Raw genomic sequence first — 22,506 nt, 5'->3', positions numbered from 1 at the left:
AGCAAGATAATTATAGGTTCATTATAATATTGCTATAAAGTTCATATTTTATTTTCTTCATTTTATCATTATTCATCCTCAATGTTTTCAATTTCAACAAATGATACGAGTGGCTTATGATAGATAAAATATGATACAAATGCTTTGGTTTCGATGTTGTCAAAAAAAATACCCAAACGGACCGAAGAAACAGACTTACAAATTTCTTCCATTTTCGTCTACTTGTATTCATATAAAAATTTATGTCTCTTCCCACCAAAGCTAAATGTATTAGTATATTTCTTCTTGTATTTATTCAAGGCTGAAATCCCGGTGGTACTGCAATACCGGGCCAACCCGTGGCAGAGGTGGAGAGCAAGCCCCTAAAACACTCCGCCCATTTCCAAAAATTAGTTTAACATTTGTTGTCCTCCGATGGAGGATCTATCAGATGTTAAGCTGATAACCACACTACCTAGTCAATACATTTTAAATAATAAACCTAATAAACCTTTTGAGAATTACACGCTCACAAAAAAAAAATTAATGTACGAAATATTTATACCGATTCACTTAAACTGACTTTCAGTATCTAAACCAAAAATAGAAAAGCCAAAAAACTGTTTTCAATAAATAATCAGAAATGTCCTACAATGCAAATTTCAAAAAAAAAAAAAATTTTATTTCTTGTGATTCGAACCAAGAATTTTGGATCGGAAGCTCACATTGCTAGCCGCTCGGCTATCGCGCCATACTGTCGGTGCTGGCCTAAAAGTTATTTAGTTCGTCGCTACGTTTATATGTTGTAATTCGTTTCACTTTTTCCCAAATCACTCCCAACGATTCTAAAGAAGTTTTCACTTCAAAAATTAATGTACGAAATATTTATACCGATTCACTTAAACTGACTTTCAGTATCTAAACCAAAAATAGAAAAGCCAAAAAACTGTTTTCAATAAATAATCAGAAATGTCCTACAATGCAAATTTCAAAAAAAAAAATTCCATTTTCGTCTACATGTATTCATATAAAAATTTATGTCTCTTCCCACCAAAGCTAAATGTATTAGTATATTTTTTCTTGTATTTATTCAAAGCCGAAATCCCGGCGGTACTGCAACACCGGGTCAACCCGTGGCAGAGAAGGAGCAAGCCCCTAACACACTCCGCCCATTTCCAAAAATCAGTTTAACATTTGTTGTCCTCCGATGGAGGATCTATCAGATGTTAAGCTGATAACCACACTACCTAGTCAATACATTTTAAATAATAAACCTAATAAAACTTTTGAGAATTACACGCTCACAAAAATTATTTATATCAACATATAATATAACGCTTCGTAACTAAATAACTTTTAGGCCAGCGACGACAACATGGCGCGGTAGCCGAGCGACTAGCAATGTGAGCTTCCGATCCAAAATCCTTGGTTCGAATCACAAGAAAAAATGAAAGTTATTTTTATTTAGTTCGTCGCTACTTTTATATCAACATATATATTAATATAACGCTTCGTAGCCAAGAAGGTCGCTTTTTCGTTTCACTTTTCCTCAAATCACTCCCAACGATTCTAAAGAAGTTTTCACTTCAAAAAATTTAAACTTTGTGACTTGGCATGCCTAACAAGTTTATCAGAGAAATCACATAAACGGTTTGGTTTTTTATGCAACCGCATTTCTCTGTGATTGGTGATGTTTCATCTCCTCAGCGGGCTGCCATGACTTCGGTAGATATTTAGGTAATGTAATCCATAATATAAACCATAGTTTCAAGCCTTTACTTCATTGCTACCATGATTTACCGATGTATTGCGTTAGTAACTTCTGTGACACATTAGCGATGAGATATGCATGCTTACATATGTTACTCGTGAATGAGAAGCAAACAAATTCTCAACCACAGATATACCCTATGAGCAGAATGTGCCGGGACTGTTTGATTTAAACGAACCGCGCACGTGGGAACCGGCCCATATTTTTTTCTTATGTTGGTAGGACTGTAAGACATACATCTGTCACTTTTTAACGCCATCGGATCATTAGGATCTGCCTGGCCGGCCGGACAATTCTTGGATTTTGCATGATGATAACGCACCATCGCACCGAGCCCAAATTGTTCTGGATTATTTGACCAAACACCAAGTAAATACCATCGAGCAAGCACCGTATTCACCCGATATATTAATTAAAAAATGTATAATGAAATAATATTATATTATATTGCTGAATTGAAACCCTCAAAAATACCTTTCATTTTGGTTTTTTAGTTTTGGATAATTTAGAAAAGATGGTAAGCTCGATGAATCACCTGAGGAATATTACCTACCAAAATTGACTTACAAATTAAAGCTTTATGCATAAATTTATATTTTATCCAAAACGATTTCATTTTTACATTTATGAAGTACTCCATAGAAGGATCTCCAAACCGGCATTCATATCTACAAAATATATGTGAGTTGTGCGCTAATAATTGTTCATAAAATACTCTGATCTAACAGGGTTTTTTTGGTATTTTGAAGCTTATCTTCTTCTGGAAGTTTATTTTCGACATACACTTACAAAGGAAGTGTGCATATAAGTAAATATAAATCCAAAATTACTACACCGATTGTAGTACTCTGCTTTTGCTATACAACTTTCAAACGTTGCTGTCATTCTGGTTAATCAAATGTATCAACTATTGCCTGTTACATCAAAAGGAACATTAAAAAAGCATCAGATACATAAACCGATATGCTCTGTGACACACTCAACCATGCAGGAAAAGTGGGCGTAAACGGAGCAAGTAAATATGATAAATTTATGCATTTTGACTTCTCTTGCTAAAATTTCAAATTTTTTTATCAGAATTAAAAAAAAAACTTAAAACACTTTAAGTTTGATAATCTTTTATAACTTTTTCCGTAACGGTGTTGTACATTTTCTGCATAAAACATATATATTAGGTGTGTTCAAAAAGTATTGCGAATTTTGAATTTTCGCAGGTACGTATATTCGAAGTTCGATTTTTTGTGGCGATATGTTGGTACTCATGTCTCTCACTCATGCCGACGAGTTCGGCCATTTTGAAAGTTCGGTCGAATGTAAAAGTTTTGCTTACTGTGTTCTTCGATTGCACAGCCAGCGTATTCCCCAGATCTAGTCCCCAGTGACTTTTTCTTGTCCCCGAAACTGAAGAGGCCCATGAAAGGACGACGCTACGCTACGATTGAGGAGATAAAGATGGTATCGAAGGAGGAGCTGAACAAGATAAAAAAATTATTTTTTGAAATGCTTCGAATATTGGAAAAAAAACGTTGACACTAAAGCATATTATCTCATGGGAACTACTTTGAAGGGTACCAAATAGATATTATTGAATAAATAAATAATTTTTGAAAAAAAAAAACACAATATTCGCGATACTTTTTGAACACCCCTCGTATACTATACACAATAATAGGTTATTTCAAGTACAATTAGATAAAATAAAAGTTTTTGGCTGTAAATATGGCTTAAAAGAGTTTAAAAAACGTAATACTTTAAAGCATGAAAATTCGTAGTCGCAAACTAATCCAGCCAACGCATTAACAACTTTACTCGGTATTACACAGCAATCAAAAGACTTAAGCAACAAACTTGCTGAAAACAGCACTAAGTGTGCAATGAAAATTAAGCGGATTTCTTATAGATTGGGTAGATTTATTATAATTTAGTATTTCAGCAAACGAATGGGATGCAAATCAATTATTTTTTTTTTTGTTTTCTCAGAATTGCTGAGAATATTTTTTTTCATCTCAGCTGAACGAAACAATGTTTTAGGTAAATTTAATCGGCTTAATTTTTTATAGTTATAATCCCTACCTCATTTTCCTCATCAATCGTCCAGCAAACTTCAAATGGCTTATTTCAAATTTTTTAATTTTAACCCGCAGCCATATTGTCTTAGAACTTTTAAATAATTCATTAGTTCTATTTTAAACTTAATTAACACACACAAAACAGCCACTTCATTCCTTTGCACGAACTCAATTCAATCACAGGCATTTCGCATTAACTTACAAGCCAGCAAACAGTTAATTAAGCTTAATGAGTTCATTATGTTTCGCGATCGACCAAAAATGTGTAGAACTTAAGTTCAGTAAAACAACAACAAAAAAAACAAAAACACAAAATAAAAGTGGTTAAAAAGAACTAAAAAGCAACAAAAGCCAGAACAGTATATCCAATAAATGAGAAAACAAAGCTGAACAAGAATTAAAACTGAAAGGGAAAAAATACATTTCAACCACAAAACGATCTTAAAAAAAATGCGCTTTTAATTAAACTCAGCGCTCGTATCGTAAATGAAATTAATGATTACACTGTCAATGGCACTCAGTTCGTGTTCCATGCTGAGTTCTACTAAAAAACAAGAGGAAAAAACTTAAAGATTAAAAAAATAAAAATCAAAACAAAAAACACTAACAGCAGCAATAACCATTAACAGTTTGCGTACGGCGACAGGGATGTGCCAGGCAGTCGCCGCTTCGACAAAATCGCCAGTCAATTTTGCAGGCATTGTTAGTATTGTAGATACATATTGCCAATGGTCATGGCCATGTTGATTTTGTTAGCCATGTTGTAAGCAGCAAAGTAGTAGTAGTAGTATTAGTAGTAGTACTAGCAGCCAGCACAAAAAAAAGACAACAGCAAAAGCAGTGATTTTAATCTGCTTAGTAAGCGCAGCAGCAGCTTAATGCAAGACTTGAACTCTTGCACATACATATTTACGTAGTGTTTAGATACTTAGTATACATAGTATATAGTACGTATATATGTATATGCCTACACATACAACTAGGCACTTAGTTGTATATTTATTTTTTTTTGTTTTGCTACCAGAAATTGCTTTTTTAACAGTCATTTCTTTTTAATTACATTTAAATGCTTAGAATCTGACTACCAACCATTGGCTAAATTTGCTAATGAAGCTTCACTATTCATTGCTGGCATTGATGTGTTGATTGGCTTCAAACTAACTTATTTATTTTCAACTTTTTTAGATCTGCTGGGGGCTTCTCAATTTGACGAAAAGTTGAATATTTGCTTTTGCTCAATTTAAGTCTTAATTCAAGAAATATGGGAAAAAATAGATATGAACTTTAACAATTAGTCAATGTTTAAGCAATTTAAGAATGAGCATAGTAAACTAAAAAAAAAAAAAACAGTGTGTCAACCCTTTTATATGAAAACCAAAAAAAGAAAGCTACAGGTTTGAACAAATCAAACAAAATACTATTCTCTTCTTTTTTCAATCCAATTCAATTTAATGACTACACCTCCTTATTCATCAGAGCTTCAAGACGTTCGACAATGCTCTATAATTCACACAAAAATTGTAATAATAGCACGCAGTAGTCTAGTTCAGCCTATTTCCCAATTTTGTCCTCTAAGTCCATGTCAAAATGTTGTCATTTAATTTGAAGATAAAGCAATAAGCATATGAGCATTGATAAATTGTTCACTTTCACTTTTGCTTGCTTGCTCTTTCAGTAATACAAGGCGCTACAGAAATCTTCGCACAATAACGAGCTGTATTGCTTGTTAGCTTAACTTCTTGTTCCAAATAAAGTTTAAATACTCAGCCTGACTTGTGAAGCTAAGGCGAATGCCTTACTCTAGTGTAGTAATAGATGGTATTTCGAGTTCGCGACTTCATTATCTGTTTATTCCTCTCAATAATGAAGCATAAGGCCACTGTGGGTGCAGTAAGCAGTAAATTTTCGATAGGCAGCTGATTAGGTTATGCATTCGAGTCCGCTACTGGAGTTACCAGCTTGGGCCTACCTTGGGGCTTTTCGGCTGCCAAAATCGCTCCAGGATTTAGAGTTGTCACAGTTTTTGAAGGTTATGCCGTTGGCCTGTTGGTTCATCCACTCTAATCCCGACCTGTATGGCCGAAGAACACAACCAATTGTGGTGGCTAGGAAAAGATATCGTTCGCCAGATTTAGCCTATGAGTCGACCCATGAGCCCAGGGTGTGAAGCTTGGAACCAGATGCGCATCCTTTCAGATCCTTGCAGCGACCGCGTGCAATATAATTTCCGACTGCTTATGAGATAAGATGCTATCTTTCCCTACATCCACTTCATTAGCGTAGATGATAAATATACCACTTCTCGATTGCTTTTCTCGCAGTTGGCAATGAAGTTGCACAGGAATGGTGAAAGAAGTTCTAGTAATATTTGTCTCTAGTGACAATCTTCACTCATTTCTTTATTTATTACATTCAAAAACACAGAATTTCTCACTTCTTAAGTCAGCAGTCACTTAGTGCTAATATAACTTGTTCAATATTTTTATAAGTTTTTTAGCGATAAAATAATGCATTAAACAAAAAAACAATTGATTTTTAAAAATTGAAAAATCAAACGAAATGGCGAGCAGACTAACAGTCTGAGCAATAGCTGATTATCCTGAGATAAAAAGGGTAGGAGCTTCGTAAGGTTCTCGCCGAAAAAAGATCACCTAATCCAGTCATTGCTAAATTGCAGCTGAGTACCTGCCTAGTTAAATACCTTCCTGCCTAGTTAATTACCTTCCTAGGCCTGTTAAGGCATTAATTTAAATTTATTTGAAATTGCTGAGGTTGTTTTAGTAAAGTAAGAGATATATCTATATATTATTTACTTAAGTATATTGCCAAATCAACCTCATATCTATGTAAGTTTTTATTTCTCCGTTTATACTTAACAACTTTTTGTGCGGATTTGAACTTATGCTGTTTCCCAAACTATTTGCTCAGTTTAGGCTAGAAATATACTTGACAGACTTCAAGAAAAAGCAAATTACAAATCATGAGGAATTCCGTGCGTACATATTTTCGAAATACCAAGACAGTTTAAGAGATATTATTAAGTTTTTTTTAAATTTCTAAGAACATAAGCCGATTATCCACTCGAGCAGCGTAAATCTCAGCAAATAAGTGTAAACAAATTTTCCAAGAATTTTTCAAATCTCCGATATGAGTAAATAATCTATAAGTAGATCATCAGTGTAGTAATATGTGGGACTAAGCGCGTGTGCGGCTGGATTAGCTAACTTTTTCTTATCTATACAAAGGCACAAGCAGAATAAGCCATCAAGATTTGTTGTATTGTTGATATTCATACCCAATCTGCTTCGAATTTTGCAAAATTTGTAAATATTTTTATTTATACAATTGCAACCACAGGCGCAAAAAGGTGTGAAACGAATCTCTTATACTTCTTACAACATTTTTTGTTCACCCTCCTTTGCGGTTGATCCATTGTTGCGTATTATTTTGTCAATATTTTCATATTTCGAACGGTTTTGAACGTTTTAGAAGGCGGTGCTGCATTGAAAGTAAATGCGTTAAGAAAAATCTCAAAAATCGATTAAACCGCAAAGTGTGACCGAAACGCACTGTTGGCGAGCACAATTTGGGAAGAGATGAGATTTACTGAGGAGAAAAAATAAATACGTAAAATAGAGGGAAATAAAGACAAATACTCTATCTCGAAGCAAGAAAGTATGTAAGCGTATATAAAGGATGCCAATTGTTGCGGAAAATTTTTAGCCCGGGATTTCGGGACTTATCCCGTGATTCAACAACATAACTTTTGTTAATATGAATCAAAGTTCAATTAAATAAATAATTGGCGCGTACACTTCTGTTAAATGTTTGGCCGAGCTCCTCCTCCTATTTGTGGTGTGCGTCTTGGTGTTGTTCCACAAATGGAGGGACCTACAATTTCAAGCCGACTCCGAACGGCAGATATTCTGTTCAATTACTGAAAGCATTTAAACTTAGCATGAATACCATATTTACTAATGGAGACAAAACTTAAGGGGACAGATACCTGTAAAATTTCGAAAAAAACATTTTTTTTTTCATAAAATGTTAATATAATCCTTTGAGAATATGTCAAAAAAATTTTAGAACGTAAATTTAAGTATTTTTTATATTATAGATCGTCAACCGTGGCGACTCTTTTCTTTGCGTTCGAGCGCTGGGACGGGTGTAATTACGTTGTATTCAAACTTTAGACGTGTTTTTCTCAAAACTATATTTTCGAATTGGCCTACACGATAACTCGAAAAGTTATTGACCGATCTTCCTGAAATTTTGCACACATATTTTTTATGATATTATTTTCTATGTGAATTTACAAGTTTTCGAAAATTTTTCGAAAAACTAATTTTTTTCGAAACAAAAATAGTAGGGAAATTCGCCCAAAAATTAATTTTTTTTTTTGAAGCATTTTGTTCCGCGAATTTTTTTCCCCCCATTTGTTTTTAATTCATATAGAAATTATGACATCAATAAACAAAAAAAGTTTTGTTTTTTGTATTCAGGTCACTGACGCCGATGCTACAAAGCCCGCCGATTGAGAAGCCCCGCTGCGACCTTCCTGGAAGAATTGAGTGCACATCCACCATTTTAAATGATTAAAATAAAAATAAAAAATTTATATTATTTTAATGTATAAATAAACTGTATGCCAATTTTGAAAAAAATATATTGACTTCTTCATTTTAAATAATTTTAATGAAAATCAGGGAAAATATGGCCGTTTACAGGTATCTGTCCCCTTAAAGTGATACATACATTTCTCAAATTGTTTAATTCTACACCGTAAACCAAACCATCAGTAAATCCTTTTATTTTCATTTTTGATTTGCAAAAATTTCGAAGCAACTAAAGCTATAAATAAATTAAAACAAGTTTCTTGGAAAATGAAAAGCATTTGCGGGAAGCAAATTTTGCAATAAACAAGTTTTCGGTTTTTTCAATTCGATATTTAAACATCTACGGGATTCCGAAATACTGAAAGCTAATATCGGGATTTCCGGCATCTGAAAAATATCACGATCTCTGCATTGGCATCTCTAGCAACTGTCACCCACGCTACTCCTGCGTAGGACGCGCGCCAGGACATCACCGAGTACGCGCAAGCAGATTTGCAGCAGCAACAGAAATAACGGCAGTAAAACTGCACTTGGTAGGTGACTTTTTGAATTTAATGTTGCGGTTTGACAGCACACAGGCACACACATGCCTACGCACCTACCCACGATGTACAAGTCAATTGTCCGCTCAATAGTTGAAGGACGACAATTTTCAAATGACAATTCAACAGTGGTGACTTGCAGGATACACTCGCTGCACCCACTGTGCGCCTAACTGCTGCAGAAGCAGTTGTGAATTACTTGCCAACACTCTATGCGTGCTAATACATACATTTGTACATACATACTAGCATTCGTCCTTCCACTTTTGTGCACATTTGTATCCTTTGACAGTAAAATGTGCTGGCATTTTTATTTTCGCACGAAGTGTTGCTATTTCATTGTGTGCTAATGCCCTTGAATTTTGGAATAGCGCAAGTAGCAGTTACCAGCGCCATTAACTTATCCTTGACTGTAGTCCAACCAGCAGCAGCGGCAGGAGCAGAACAAAAAAGAGAAAATACTTCATCAGTAAAATTTCATGTGCGGCTATTAAAATTGGAAATCCCGCTAAAATTTCTCATTTACTAATTTATTCTTTGACTCATTTAAATGTCTTCTGGTCGTTTGTGTAAGTTTTAATTTTCCAGGATTTCCTATGCATGACCAATACATCTATTGGTATTTCACTGTTGCTGACATTGGTTTTTATTGCTGGCGCGTGGCACTTTTATTGCTGCTCATTAATATAAATTACAAAAGTAAAGAATTTTTTCACAAAGGTTACTGGTAATTGAAGGAAATTGCTACCTCGTCAGCTACTTGGGTGGCTAAATCATTCTTTTGGCAGAGGGAGCCAAGGAAAATTGAGTATTGTTGATTATGGCTGAAGGAAATTGTTTTACAATTTGCAAAAGGAAGCACTAATTATGCTTATAGTGTTTTCTGCCCTCGAAAAAGATTCACCTCATTACTTGTCGACATTACGAAATTATTGCCGTATACCCTGTGAAAATGTTAAGGGGCGAAAATAATTATAATGAAATATCTAAATCCATTTAATTTTTTTTTTGTAAAAATTTTAACTTAAAGTACAACTGTTCAGGCGAATTTATGTACACAGATAAGCAAAAATCAGCTGATCAACGCTCAACCTCACCTTTTGTAGATGGTAGAAAATGCCACACATTCGTCTGGTCAGAGTATAACAGGACGAGAAAAGAAAACGTAAATTTGACATCTCTGGCGCAAGTCGAAATAAAAGTCGAGATTATCGAGTAAACTTGGTTGTAAACAACCAGAGAAAAAGGAAACAATCTTCCATTTCCTCTTCGAATGCCCTGCCCTATGGAAGGACAGAATGTTAATCCTGGGTAAACCGCTGTTCGAGAGTCTGGAACAGCTGTCTGACTTAGATGTCAACAACAAACAAAGGTTCTTAAACCGCACAGACTGTATATAGTCGTGCCGTAAACAACTGGTAAACAAGTTGGTAACGAGGATGTGGCAACAAAATGGTGCGGAAGCGCTAGTTGGATTCTGGAAGAATCACCACTTAAACCATGCAACCAACCAACAAAACTTGCAGAGGTAGACTCAATCAAGATGACCTAGTTTTTACAAATATCAAGCAAACATTTTGGTATGAATGTTAATAAAAGTCGTGGCAACCTAACAAAAACGAAAGCACAACTAAAATCAGTTGACTTAGAGCGTCACTTGTAATTAGCAGTCACCCGAGAATTGAGCCCTGACGTACACCTGGCAAAAGTGACTTTCGCTGAGCGAGCACGGAACAAATTTTTACACGTTGAATTCTGCCTGCTTGATAACTCCTCATTAGCTTTATTGCGGATTCATCAAACCGAAAGTAGTTCGTTAGTTGAGAGCCAAACGCTTTAGAATGCTTTCCATTTCAATTCAACCGTTTCATTTCAATTTTGTGTTTTGCAAAATAAAATATGTTCAGCTACTTTTTTGCTTTTTTTAAATCTCTCCTACCTTCCGACAATTTGGAAGAAATCGAAGGTAGTATTCATTCCGAAAACGGGGAAGCCTTCACACTGCAAACCAAACGACTTCAGGCCCATTAGCCTAACCTCTTTTTGCTTAAAGGCTTTTCAAAAAGTCTTAGATGAGCAAATCAAAACCCAACTTGATACTAAGTTGATCTCTGAGGCACAACATGCCTACACTAAAGGGAAATCGACTGAAACGGCACTTCATTCACTGGTGCAAACAGTGGAAACTTCCCTTCACAATAAAGAGTACTCTCTTGTCGCATTTATGGACATAGAAGGTGCTTTTAATAATATTGAACCCAACGCTATTTTGTCTGAAATTGCCAAATTGGGTATCAATTACTCCATCCGAAAGATGATCGAACAAATGCTCCAAAATAGAATAATCACTTCAGAGCTTGGGTTAAGCCGCATGAGAATGTACGCCGTCAAAGGCACTCCTCAAGGCGGAGTACTTTCACCCCTTCTCTGGAATCTCGCTGTAAACAGTTTGCTTCGAAATCTCGAAAAAGCAGGCTGCAAGGTTGTAGCCTATGCAGATGATATTGCTCTCTGCGTGTCAGGCAAACACCTGAATACCCTCACTGAGCAACGCTCAATCAATATTCTGTCAAAATGGTGCACCGAATGCGGACTAAATGCGAATCCAGCACAGACAGATCTTGTTCTCTTCAATAGGAAACAACAATCTCCTCCACTGCAAACAATAACTTTAAAAGGGGAATCATTACTTCTATCTGATTCAGCTAAATATCTAGGAGTTATTCTAGATAGGAAGTTGAGTTGGAAATTGAACATCGAAAACAGATGTAAAAAAGCCTTCATAGCTCTCTATACTTGTAAGAAAGCTATAGGCAAAACCTGGGGTTTTTCACCTCGGATCATTTATTGGATATATACCTCGATCATCAAACCGGTACTCTTCTACGGTGTGGTTGTATGGTGGACAGCACTCGAAAAACGGTGTAGAGTAGCCACAGTTGATCGAGTTTAAAGAACAGCCTGCCTCCTGATAACAGGATGCTTAAGTACAACACCTACTAAGGCTCTAAACACGTTGCTTCACTTGTTCCCTATCGATCTGGCTGGCAAAGCGATTGCAGCGAAAGCAGCGACACGCATGAATGCTATATCGAAATGGAATAAGTATCTTGGCCATTCGGCCATACTGAACAGGAACACTGTTATCTCTTCCGACATAGACTATCATGCAAGTCTTCCATCACCACCCTTGCTATTCTCCTATTCACTCCCAACTAGATGTACAGATGGTTCAAAACAAGACGGCAAAGTGGGATTTGGAATCTTTTCCAATTCCCCTCACATCAATCTATCATTTAGATTACCCGACTACTGTAGCGTATTCCAAGCGGAAGTATGCGCTATCTGGTATGCTGCGAAAACTCTCTTAGAAAATAGAATATCACTAGAGGATATCCGCTTTTTCACCGACAGTCAAGCGGCCGTTCAAGCACTCAGCTCCTCTTATACCCACTCAGATGTGGTTCGATCCTGTCTCTTATCTCTTAACGAGATACGTGTTCAGAATTCTGTTCAAGTTATCTGGATACCGGGTCATAGTGGATTCGAAGGTAACTGCAAAGCTGATGAGCTCGCAAGAGCTGGAGCTGCGCAATCAAATGTTAGTAACTTACCCACAATCCACATTCCGCTCTCAACATGTAAAATGCTCATCGATCGAGAATTTCACAGCATTGCTGATCGGAGGTGGCGAGTGGAAACTACTTGCGTTACGACCAGACAAATCTGGCCATCCTACAATCTGAAACAGACAAAAGCCTTATAAGTCTTTCGAAACACGAACTAAGGCATATAATATCTCTTATCACCGGCCACTGCCTTTTGGGCACTCACGCACGTCGGCTCGGGGTTCCTCAAAACGACCTGTGCAGATACTGCGAGGACGAAGATGAGGAAGTATCGAGCAGACATTTGCTGTGTAGTTGTCCGGGTCTAGCCAGAAGTCAACTCGCTCTTCTAGGCTCTCCAACAATTGACAATCTTTCAGTACTCTCGGACCTGAAAATCGAATCTCTCATAAAATTTTCGAAACGAATTAATATCTTTGACCAAAATCTACAATAAAAATCTCGGTTAGACGGGGAAATCATTTAAAATAATTAGCTCTAGGGCAACACAACGGACCCAACTTGCGGTCTATGTGGCACTCGGATGCGGGGTCACCCTTAAACCAATCAACCAACCCAACTTTTTTGCTATTTTTTGTACATGAAGTCGCTCGTGCAAGTAATGACGATCATTTTGAACCCCTAGTCATTAAAATCGGTTCATTTTTGACTGAGTTATGAGGAATTAAAAAAAAATGTTTCTTATATAATTAAAATAATCGATTTTGAGCCAAAAAACAAAATTGCCGATAAATCTTGAAAAAAAATTTTTTCGGGCGAACAAAAAAAAACGTGTCTCATTATTTTAACCAGAGAGCAACAAATTTGAGTTACATCGAAATCAAAGAACATGTCCCGAATAGCCCGGTTGAATTGAAATGGAAAGCATCTTAGAAGAGTCAGAGCGTCTAGCAATGTTAGATGATTTTTGTCAAACGATGTCCCGATGAAGTCAAGAATTGTAATCATAGCCATGGAACAACTATGCTTCCTCTAAAACCAGGCTCGAATCGAGATAGGTAATTTAATTTATTCATGTGCAAAGATATTTGTGTTTGACATTAAACACTCAAAAACCTTACAACGGACGGGTAGGGTACTTATTGGAGGAAAATGTGAAAGACTACGTGCAGTCTCATTTTTAGCATTCGGTAGCACAGTAGCAGTCTTCCAAGCATTTGGGAAGCAAGAAGTAGTGTATGTAAGTAAGCGTAGGCAGGTTGAGTGGTAGACATATTGTTTGAATTTCATGGGAATAGGATCCTCACCAGTTGCATTTGATCGTATCTTGTAGATATATCTTGCCACATCTAAGTATGCTACTGCACTAAACTCAAATGCTTTACCAACAAAAAGAGTGGAAGAGATCGTGAAAAACAAATTTGAGGAAAAAGTACGCTGGACAAATCATTATCGTTAAGGCAGTCAAATTAAAGTAAACAGACTGGAATTTCACTTGGGTTTTTGCAAAGATTTTTTAAGTTGCAGCACAGAACATTATTCGTGAGCAAAACGCTCAACTGCCTGATGAAGAACTTTGTTTTCTTTACTTTTAGTGGCTGCAGGAGCTGCATTCGTTGCTGGCTTAACTGAGTGGAAAAGTGGAGCACCACACACTCCAGAGCAAAAAAAAATAGATATATAAGTAAGGTGAATTTGGTTGTAAAATGAAAAATCTTTATTTATTCTTGTAAATCAATTTCATCCCCTTTAAAATAATCCCCTCTCGATGAAATACACTTATGCCAACGATTTTTCCAATACCCGAAATATGTCAAATAGTCCATTTCCGGTATAGCCATCAGCACCTTCTTCGATTCAGCTTTTATCTCCTCAATCGACTCGAAACGCGTTCCCCGGAGTGGTCTCTTGAGTTTTGGGAATAGCCAGAAGTCACACGGAGCCAAATCAGGCGAATACGGTGGTTGCGGAACGATATGGGTGGAATTTTTGGCGAAATGGACACGAAGAATGAGTGCAGTGTGAGACGGTGCATTACCGTGATGCAAAAACCAAGAGTTGTTGGCCCATAATTCTGGTCTTTTTAGACGAATTGCTTCGCGTAAACGACGCATAACGCTCAAATAATATTCCTTATTAACAGTTTGGCCAGGTGGAAGGAATTCATAGCGCACCCCACCACGAAAATCGAAAAAAACTGTCATCATGACCTTTATTTTTGAACGACTTTGACGTGCTCTTTTCGGTCTGGCCTCGCCTTTAGCACGATATTCGCTTGATTGGTCGGTTGTTTCAGGGTAGTAAGCATAAATCCAAGTCTCATATCCCGTAATGATGAATTTGAGCTTGTCCTGATAGTATGAAAGCATTGTTTCACACACATCAACGCGACGACTTTTTTCCAAGAAATTGAGAGTTTTCGGTACCAAACGAGATTTGACTTTTCGTAGGTGCAAATGGTCTTTCAAAATGGTTTTCACAGATCCTTCTGATATTCCGATCATATCAGTAAGGTCTTTAACAGTCAACCGACGATTTTTGAGCACTAACTCCTTCACTTTATTGACGTGTTGGTCATCTGTTGACGTCGATGGACGTCCGGAGCGCTCCAAATCATCAACACGTTCTCGACTCTCTTTGAAGTCTTTGTACCACTTATAAACATTTTCCTGCGACATGGTCGAATCACCAAATGCCTTCTGCATGCTAAACGTTTCCGCAGCCTAAATTTCATTCCGCAAACAAAATTTGATGGCACTTCTCTGCTCAATCAAATCAGACATTGTAAAAATCGAAAAATGCACTCTTGGTCGTTTGGTAAACACAAGCGTAAATATATTACTGATAATGACATTCACATGAAAGTTGACCCAGATGTTTTTAACAGTGCTGCCAACTCATGAAAAAATAACTAGAGCGAAATTTTAATCCCACGAAGTTTGACAAATAAATTCACCCTACTTTTTGCTCACAGTATTATATGTACTCGTACACATATGTGATCCTTTAGCTCCTATTTGAAGCATGGGGCGTCAAAAAAGCGAACTCAATTTTTTAATTTTAGTTCGAAAACTTTCAGTCGCTTGTTTCTTTACTAGACATTGGAGTCTTGCTTTTACTCACACGTGTGCATATGTAGATTAGTGTGTTAATATATGTGAAGCGGTAAGTACTGCACTTATAATTTATAAGGTTGCTTTGTGGAGAAACTTATAAACTACATATCGTCCCCTTAGTATAACAATAGCCTATGTGCTCATAGGCTATTATTTTTTTATTGAATTTTTGGATTCTCCATCGTCGATTTTATATGTGGTCAAAATTTTGTCAAATTCTAGTTCCACAAAGTGGGTCAAAACGTCAGTCAAAAAATAATAAATATTTACAGACATAACGAGATTTGAGTGAGAGCTACTTTCGACAAAAAGTTTGAAATTCATTTTCTCAAAACATCAAAAAATTTATAGGCTATTTTAATACTAAGGGGACGATATAAGGATTTGTCTCAAATATGCTATAGATGGAAGTAAATATATAAAACTAAAGTCAAAAATTTTAAATGCCTAACCTTCAAATAGAGTTTTAATCGCCTTGCGTTGATAATAAAAACCAAATTTTCTCGTGGGAAAGCAAAAACTAGCAAGTCATTGCTGAAAATATTTTCTAAATTTTCGAACTACACATATTACAAGTCAACAAGAAAATTATAATGTTCAGAAGGTTTTCCAAACGCGCTCACATATAAAGATTTTTACCTACATAGGCGTATGAGCATACATATTTACATTCGAGCATACATATTTACATTTAATACGTATGCGCATGTACGCCTTCGCAATCACGATATATTATAAAAACAGTCTATTTCAATTTGAAAGCAAGCTAACAACCACAACAACCGTAACAAATTAGAAAGCTTAATTTACAGCTACACTTTATGTGTACGGAAATTATCGCCTTTCCCAGAAAAGCCTCTATGCATATATGTAAGTGTGTAAGAGCATTTGTACAAATACACACACACACATAAGTGCATATGATGCACACATGTGTATGTGAAAAAAAAAACTAATAACTCCAACCAAAGCACGAACGAAGTCAATTTTCAATTAAGCTATGTTTGCTCAAGCTGTCCAAGTCCAAAAGCAAAACCAAAAGCCCAAAAATAAAGAACGGCAAAGTTGATTGCCCGAATTCTCAATAACTAAGTGGCATGCAACGCTTGATTGCTAACGTGCTACAAAAACAGCAATAAGCAGACGAGAAGCCGCCCCAAAATGAGCAACGCCATTACTGTCACGGTGTCATATATGTATGAGTTTGTTCAAACTTGTATGCACGTATCCATGTATGCGTGGACGGGTATATTTACTTCAATCATCAGTGCCGACTTAGCGCTTATGTATAAGTACTTATGTACAAATATGTATTTACCTACTTCTATATGGTATGCATGTGTAAGCGTAGATGCGCCCACTTCTTGCGGCCGGTGTTGATGATTTACAGCGCGGGATGCTGTAAGTGATAATAAAATACAAAGAGTTCTAAAATAAAAATCTTAAGAGGTACAGCGGAAGAAATATCTTCGAAAATAATGCAAAAGAACTGTCCAAAAAACTAATTTACTGCCTGCGCTGCGCTCCTCACGATTCATACTATGAATTCTGATTTTTTTCTCATTTTCAATTTTTTCCCGCTTTTGTTTGTAGCGCAATCAGCGCCGCCATAGAAAAATCTCATCACAAGAAAATTAAAGTAATTTATCACAACACTCACTCGCGCTGCGTCCAATTGGTCATACAGTTCGTTGCATACACAAGCACACATAGCGGCTTTATATACCGACATTGTTCTTTCTTTTTTACCCTATAATGCTTGGATTTTTTTTTTTTTAGTTTATTCTTATTGTGTTATTAGAGTCGAAATTGAAAAATTAAAAAAAACGAGAAAGAGCACAACGCTCCGCTTCCCATACGCAAGCAAGCAGCTGTATGTACGTGTGTATATGTATGTATAAGCTGGACATATAACTCAAGCATGCCTATCGTCCATTTCTATCTACCTGCGTGAAATAAATTGTTTACAGAGAAATGAAATTATTACATTTTTCACCTTTGCAGTAACACTGCTCCGCTCCGCCCTAAACTATCGCATTCCGTTGGTCAGCCACATAACAATCCACCATTTGTTCTGCCATTTGTTGTGTTGAAACTTAATAACATTTTAATAACGGAAACACTAACGAAATGATTGCGCATACAAAATATGTTTTCATAAATTATAGCCAACATCAGACACACAGATGTATGTATTATATATATATACACGTGTATATGTGGGAATATGGCTTAGTAAATGATCAGCTCAAGAGCATTAAATACAAACACAATGAGAGCATATAGAAGTATGCTTGTGTGTAGAAATTGTATAGCATGGTATATGAAAGCCTAACGGTTGACCACATCTCTTTTAAGCGTAGGCCAACTTAGATTCGATGGCAAATGAGTTTGAAGAAAACAAAAAACTTTGATTGCCTTCCTAAGAGTTATTGTTATTAAAGTACCCTATATTTAGCTTAAAATCTGATTTAATACTGTCACACCACGGATTAATCAATTCACGGACTTGCGTATTATCCAATTCTAGTTTCGCTTAGATGTAGTTCCTCCTTCTACTCCTCAGCCTTCTTGGGAATATCTGATGTGTGTATATGTAAGATGTCAATGGGCTATCCAAAGCGGATATCTAAGCTCGAGGGGTAACAGTATTTTATCAAATTGTAAGCAATGTTATCATAGAGTCAAAGAATGCTATGCAATACCGCTAAACTAGCGTGAAACTCAGAGCATTGTTATTACACTGTTATGATGGCTTTATTGAAGGCAAGTTTTTACATATTTCAGTTATTACATACATATTTCTGGTAACTAACCACCGATGCATCGTTGAAATGACATCGTCCACGAGGTGGCAAAATCCAAGTCTTCCGCTAGTTCATTCCATCGGGATCGGAATCATTTTATGGTATTTACTGATTTATAAAGGGCCGATGTTGAATGTAAACCACGCCTAAACGTCCAGTTTTTTCTGCATTTTATTTGACATTTTTCAATTTCAGACTAATTCAATTTGAACCATGGAAAGATATACAATCAAGCAACGCATTAAAGTTATTCAGGCTTATTATGAAAACGGGCGTTAAAATCAAAACGCATATCGCGCACTTCGTGATTTTTTCGGTCAATTTAATCATCCAAATGTGCGTACAATCGGAAAAATTGAGCACAAGTTTGAGCAACTCGGGTCTGTAGGAGATGTGAAAACACCAGTGCATGCTCGTACAGCTCGTACTGCAGAAAATATTGCTGCTGTTCGCGATAGTGTAGTTGAAGAGCCGTTCACCTCAACTCGTCGTCGTGCCCAACAATTGCACCTCTCACGCTCGTCGTTGATGAACATTATTCATAAAGACTTGCATTTACATGCTTACGAGGTGCAATTGATTCAAGAATTAAAGCCTGTTGACCATTTCAAGCGTCGTCAATGGTCAGAATGGTGGCAGGAAATGGCAACAGTGAATGACCAATTTTCGAAGAAAATCATCTTCAGTGATGAGGCACATTTTCACCTCAGTCGATTCGTCAATAAGCAGAATTGCCGCATTTGGGCGAAAGATAATCCAAGAGTGATTGCCGAAAAACCAATGCACCCACAAAGAGTGACTGTTTGAAGCGGTTTATGGGCCGGCGGCATCATTGGGCCGTATTTTTTCGAAAATGAGGCCGGTCAGGCAGTTACTGTGAATAGTGTTCGCTATCGTGAGATGAGAACGAACTTTTTATGGCCCGAATTGGAAGATATGGATGTGGACGATATGTGGTTTTAACAGGACGGTGCCACTTGTCACACAGCTAACGAAACAATGGCTCTTTTGCGCGAAAAATTGTATGGCCGAATAATCTCACGTCGCGGCGATGTCAATTGGCCGCCAAGATCATGTGATTTGACATCGTTGGACTTCTTTATTTGGGGTTATTTGAAAGAAAAGGTGAACGTCGATAAGCCAGTAACAATTAAAGAGCTAAAAGGATGAGATAATTCGGCACATTAACGGCTTAGAACCTCAATCATGCGTCATCGAAAATTTGGATCATCGGATGGAGGTGTGCCGCCGAGGCCGCGGCGGATATTTGGGCAATTTTGTTTCATACATAATTGAGCCATACCAATATTATCATAGTAAAGAGAAATGACAATAATTTCTTAAAAATTGTATTTTATTCAAAATCAACACCAGCCCTTGAAACTTAACCACCCTTTACATTGGAGGCTAATAAATGAAAGGATATGCACAGAGCGGCTCTCGCTAAGCAACGGCAATCAGCGGCTGTACTATTTCTGCCATTGAAAAATTATCTGTTTTTCGAGGGAGGTATACATAAAACTGTAATATCCTCTTATGGAGCACAATTTCAAGACGTACACTACAAATTAAGAGAATATCAGAAAAACGATTATATATGCATATGTATTCAGAGAGTCAATTGCAGTACTGGAGTTGCATTGAGGACCGCAGGCAAGCAAAATATTTTAAATACTGTTTCAAAAGAATTACGTAAGCCAGTTAAGTTGGGCCAACTAAAGGTTGCTCTCATTCCACGTCACGGTAAAAAGCCATTAAATACGCATCTACGCCAGATAGGTCTGACTACTAGGTGATGACATGGCTCAACATTTTTATGTGATTATACAGGAATATGCGAATATTTGGTGATTCTTTTAAACAATTTTTTATTTGCTCTCCCTAGTAATGTGTGGCATTTCCATAATTTTCGGTAACTTCTAAGATCCTGTTCGGCGTTGCATTAAACAACTTTTGCATTATTTGTGTGTTAAGGGAGTCCCATGAATGAAAAATTGCATCTTTCAACTCTTTCTTGTAGAGTAGTCTTTATAAACTGCCCGAACTAATTCACCCCACAAGTTTTTCTTAATATTGGGATCTGGGAAAATTGATGGCCACTCAAGAAAGGGGATATATTTTCCAGCAAATCAACTCAAAGTGCAATGAGATGAATGATAGACTGCATTATCTTGCTGGAAAATAAGATTTTCGCCGAAATGCGCCGAAATGCGAGAAATGGCATCAATTTATCCGAAAGTCAACTTATGTACTCTCGGAATTCATGCGTGTAGATGATAAGTGGATATTGAACTTTCTAAGTGTACTTACTACATCTCTCTATACAATCAGAGATCCACCGCCTAAATTTCTTTTTGCAAAGTATTTTGTCCCTGCCCGCAAATCTCTCAAATACTTACTAAATTTATCTGAACCATCGAAGTTAAATTTCTTTTAATCAGAAAAGTTATCTAAAAAAAAATTGGTAAGACTTGGAACACTCTTGCATTTTAAAAAAGCGGGTTTATTTATTTTAAGCTACAAGATTTTAAAACGTTTTCCACCTCATTTTGTGGGCAGCGATAAGTTTTGCTCTGGTCTGCCAGCTTGATAGGCTGCCTAATCCCTAGTTTTGAGCAGTAAATGCCCGCTCCCACTCCATCTAAGGTTTTAGAGCCATCTGTATAGATGTGAAAAGTCTTATGGCCAGGCTTCATGCCTTTGTGCCATCCCTCCTCTTCAACTGTAGTACAAAGCCTTCTCTCCCAATTAAAGTACGGTGTCACGTAGTCTGTGCAAGCTGAACTCCTCTTTCCTATTGAGCTATCTCCGAAGGTTCTACAGATGAATACTCCAGCAGCCAATAACCTCCCCGCGGATTTCGTTGCCAGATTTTCCGCCAAAAGATCAATGGGTAGCATGCTGAGTATCGTTTTCAGCGCCGCTGTTGGAGGGGTTTTCATCGCTCTTGTTATGCACAGAGCAGCGGGTCGCTGAATCCTTTCTAGTGACATTAAGTATGTCAGTTTTGTTGTCGCAGTCCACCATACTAGGGCCCCATACAGCAATATCGGTCTAACTACTGCCGTGTAGCACCAATGCATCAGTGAGGGTAAACGACCCCAAGTAACGCCCAGCATTATTTAACATGCGTACAGCGCATTACTTGCCTTTTTCACCTTTTCCTCAACATTGCGCATCCACAGCAGAGGCTAAGACTGAAAACATTTTTATTGTGATTAAGGTTCCATGTAGTGTGGAAGTTGCTTGCTTTAGGATGATACTTTTTTGGATGAAACACCAAAAATTCTTACAATGGTCTAAGACAGTTCCAGTTAAATTCCAAAAGCCGAATCAAAGCCGAATGACTAACAACTGTATACTTTTTGACATTTTCAAGCCAGTTAATCAATGAATAAAAAAATCACTGAATTTACTACTACTTTCACGGCTCCTCGAAATATTATAAAAAGTTGTTTCATGGCCGAAGTGCACTTGAAGGATTTTTATTGAGACAATAAAGATTAGATTAGATGTCAGAAAGAAGATATAAGAAATAAGACACACATTTTTTTAAAACTTAATGTTTTATACTTACGTAAAATGTACATCGAACCCGGATCTAATGGACCAGTGCATCCGGAAATTATTGCCAGAATATAGAATAAAGCACAATAATTAACCCAACGTGAGTTCCACATTTTCGTGCGGAGATCATGTTCGTACATTGTTTGTTAGAAATACAGAAGTTCAATGAAATGTCTAAGAAAAAATGTGAGAAAATAGAAAATTCATGTACAGGTGAATGTGTCTGCATGTGCACACATACGTATCACTAAAATTACCGAGACATTAATAGTGAAAAGCGTAGAGTATCCAACTGTTAGCATATGAAAATAAATTACTGCATTAGATGAACCTAACAGCTGTAGATACAATCGCCCTTTCACACCCTCCAACCGAATTACCGCAAAGGAAGATTTAGTGGAAAGAATCAAGATGAGTGAGACTGCGTGTCATTATAATATACAAACATGAGTTCTCACATAGATGTATAT

At 36.8% G+C, this 22,506-nt stretch overlaps 2 pseudogenes; both read right to left on the bottom strand.

Annotated features, from left to right (window-relative positions):
* Positions 1 to 291: 291 nt before the first annotated feature.
* On the bottom strand, positions 292 to 477 carry LOC129246514 (U2 spliceosomal RNA; annotated as a pseudogene).
* Positions 478 to 1,065: 588 nt separating this feature from the next.
* Positions 1,066 to 1,249, bottom strand: LOC129246550 (U2 spliceosomal RNA; annotated as a pseudogene).
* Between the last annotated feature and the right edge of the window lie 21,257 nt (positions 1,250 to 22,506).

The sequence above is a fragment of the Anastrepha obliqua genome, chromosome 4, assembly GCF_027943255.1.
Source record: "Anastrepha obliqua isolate idAnaObli1 chromosome 4, idAnaObli1_1.0, whole genome shotgun sequence".
Classification (NCBI taxonomy): Eukaryota; Metazoa; Arthropoda; class Insecta; order Diptera; family Tephritidae; genus Anastrepha; species Anastrepha obliqua.
The sequence above is the reverse complement of the archived record's forward strand: the minus strand, read 5'-3'. Positions and strand labels throughout refer to the sequence as shown.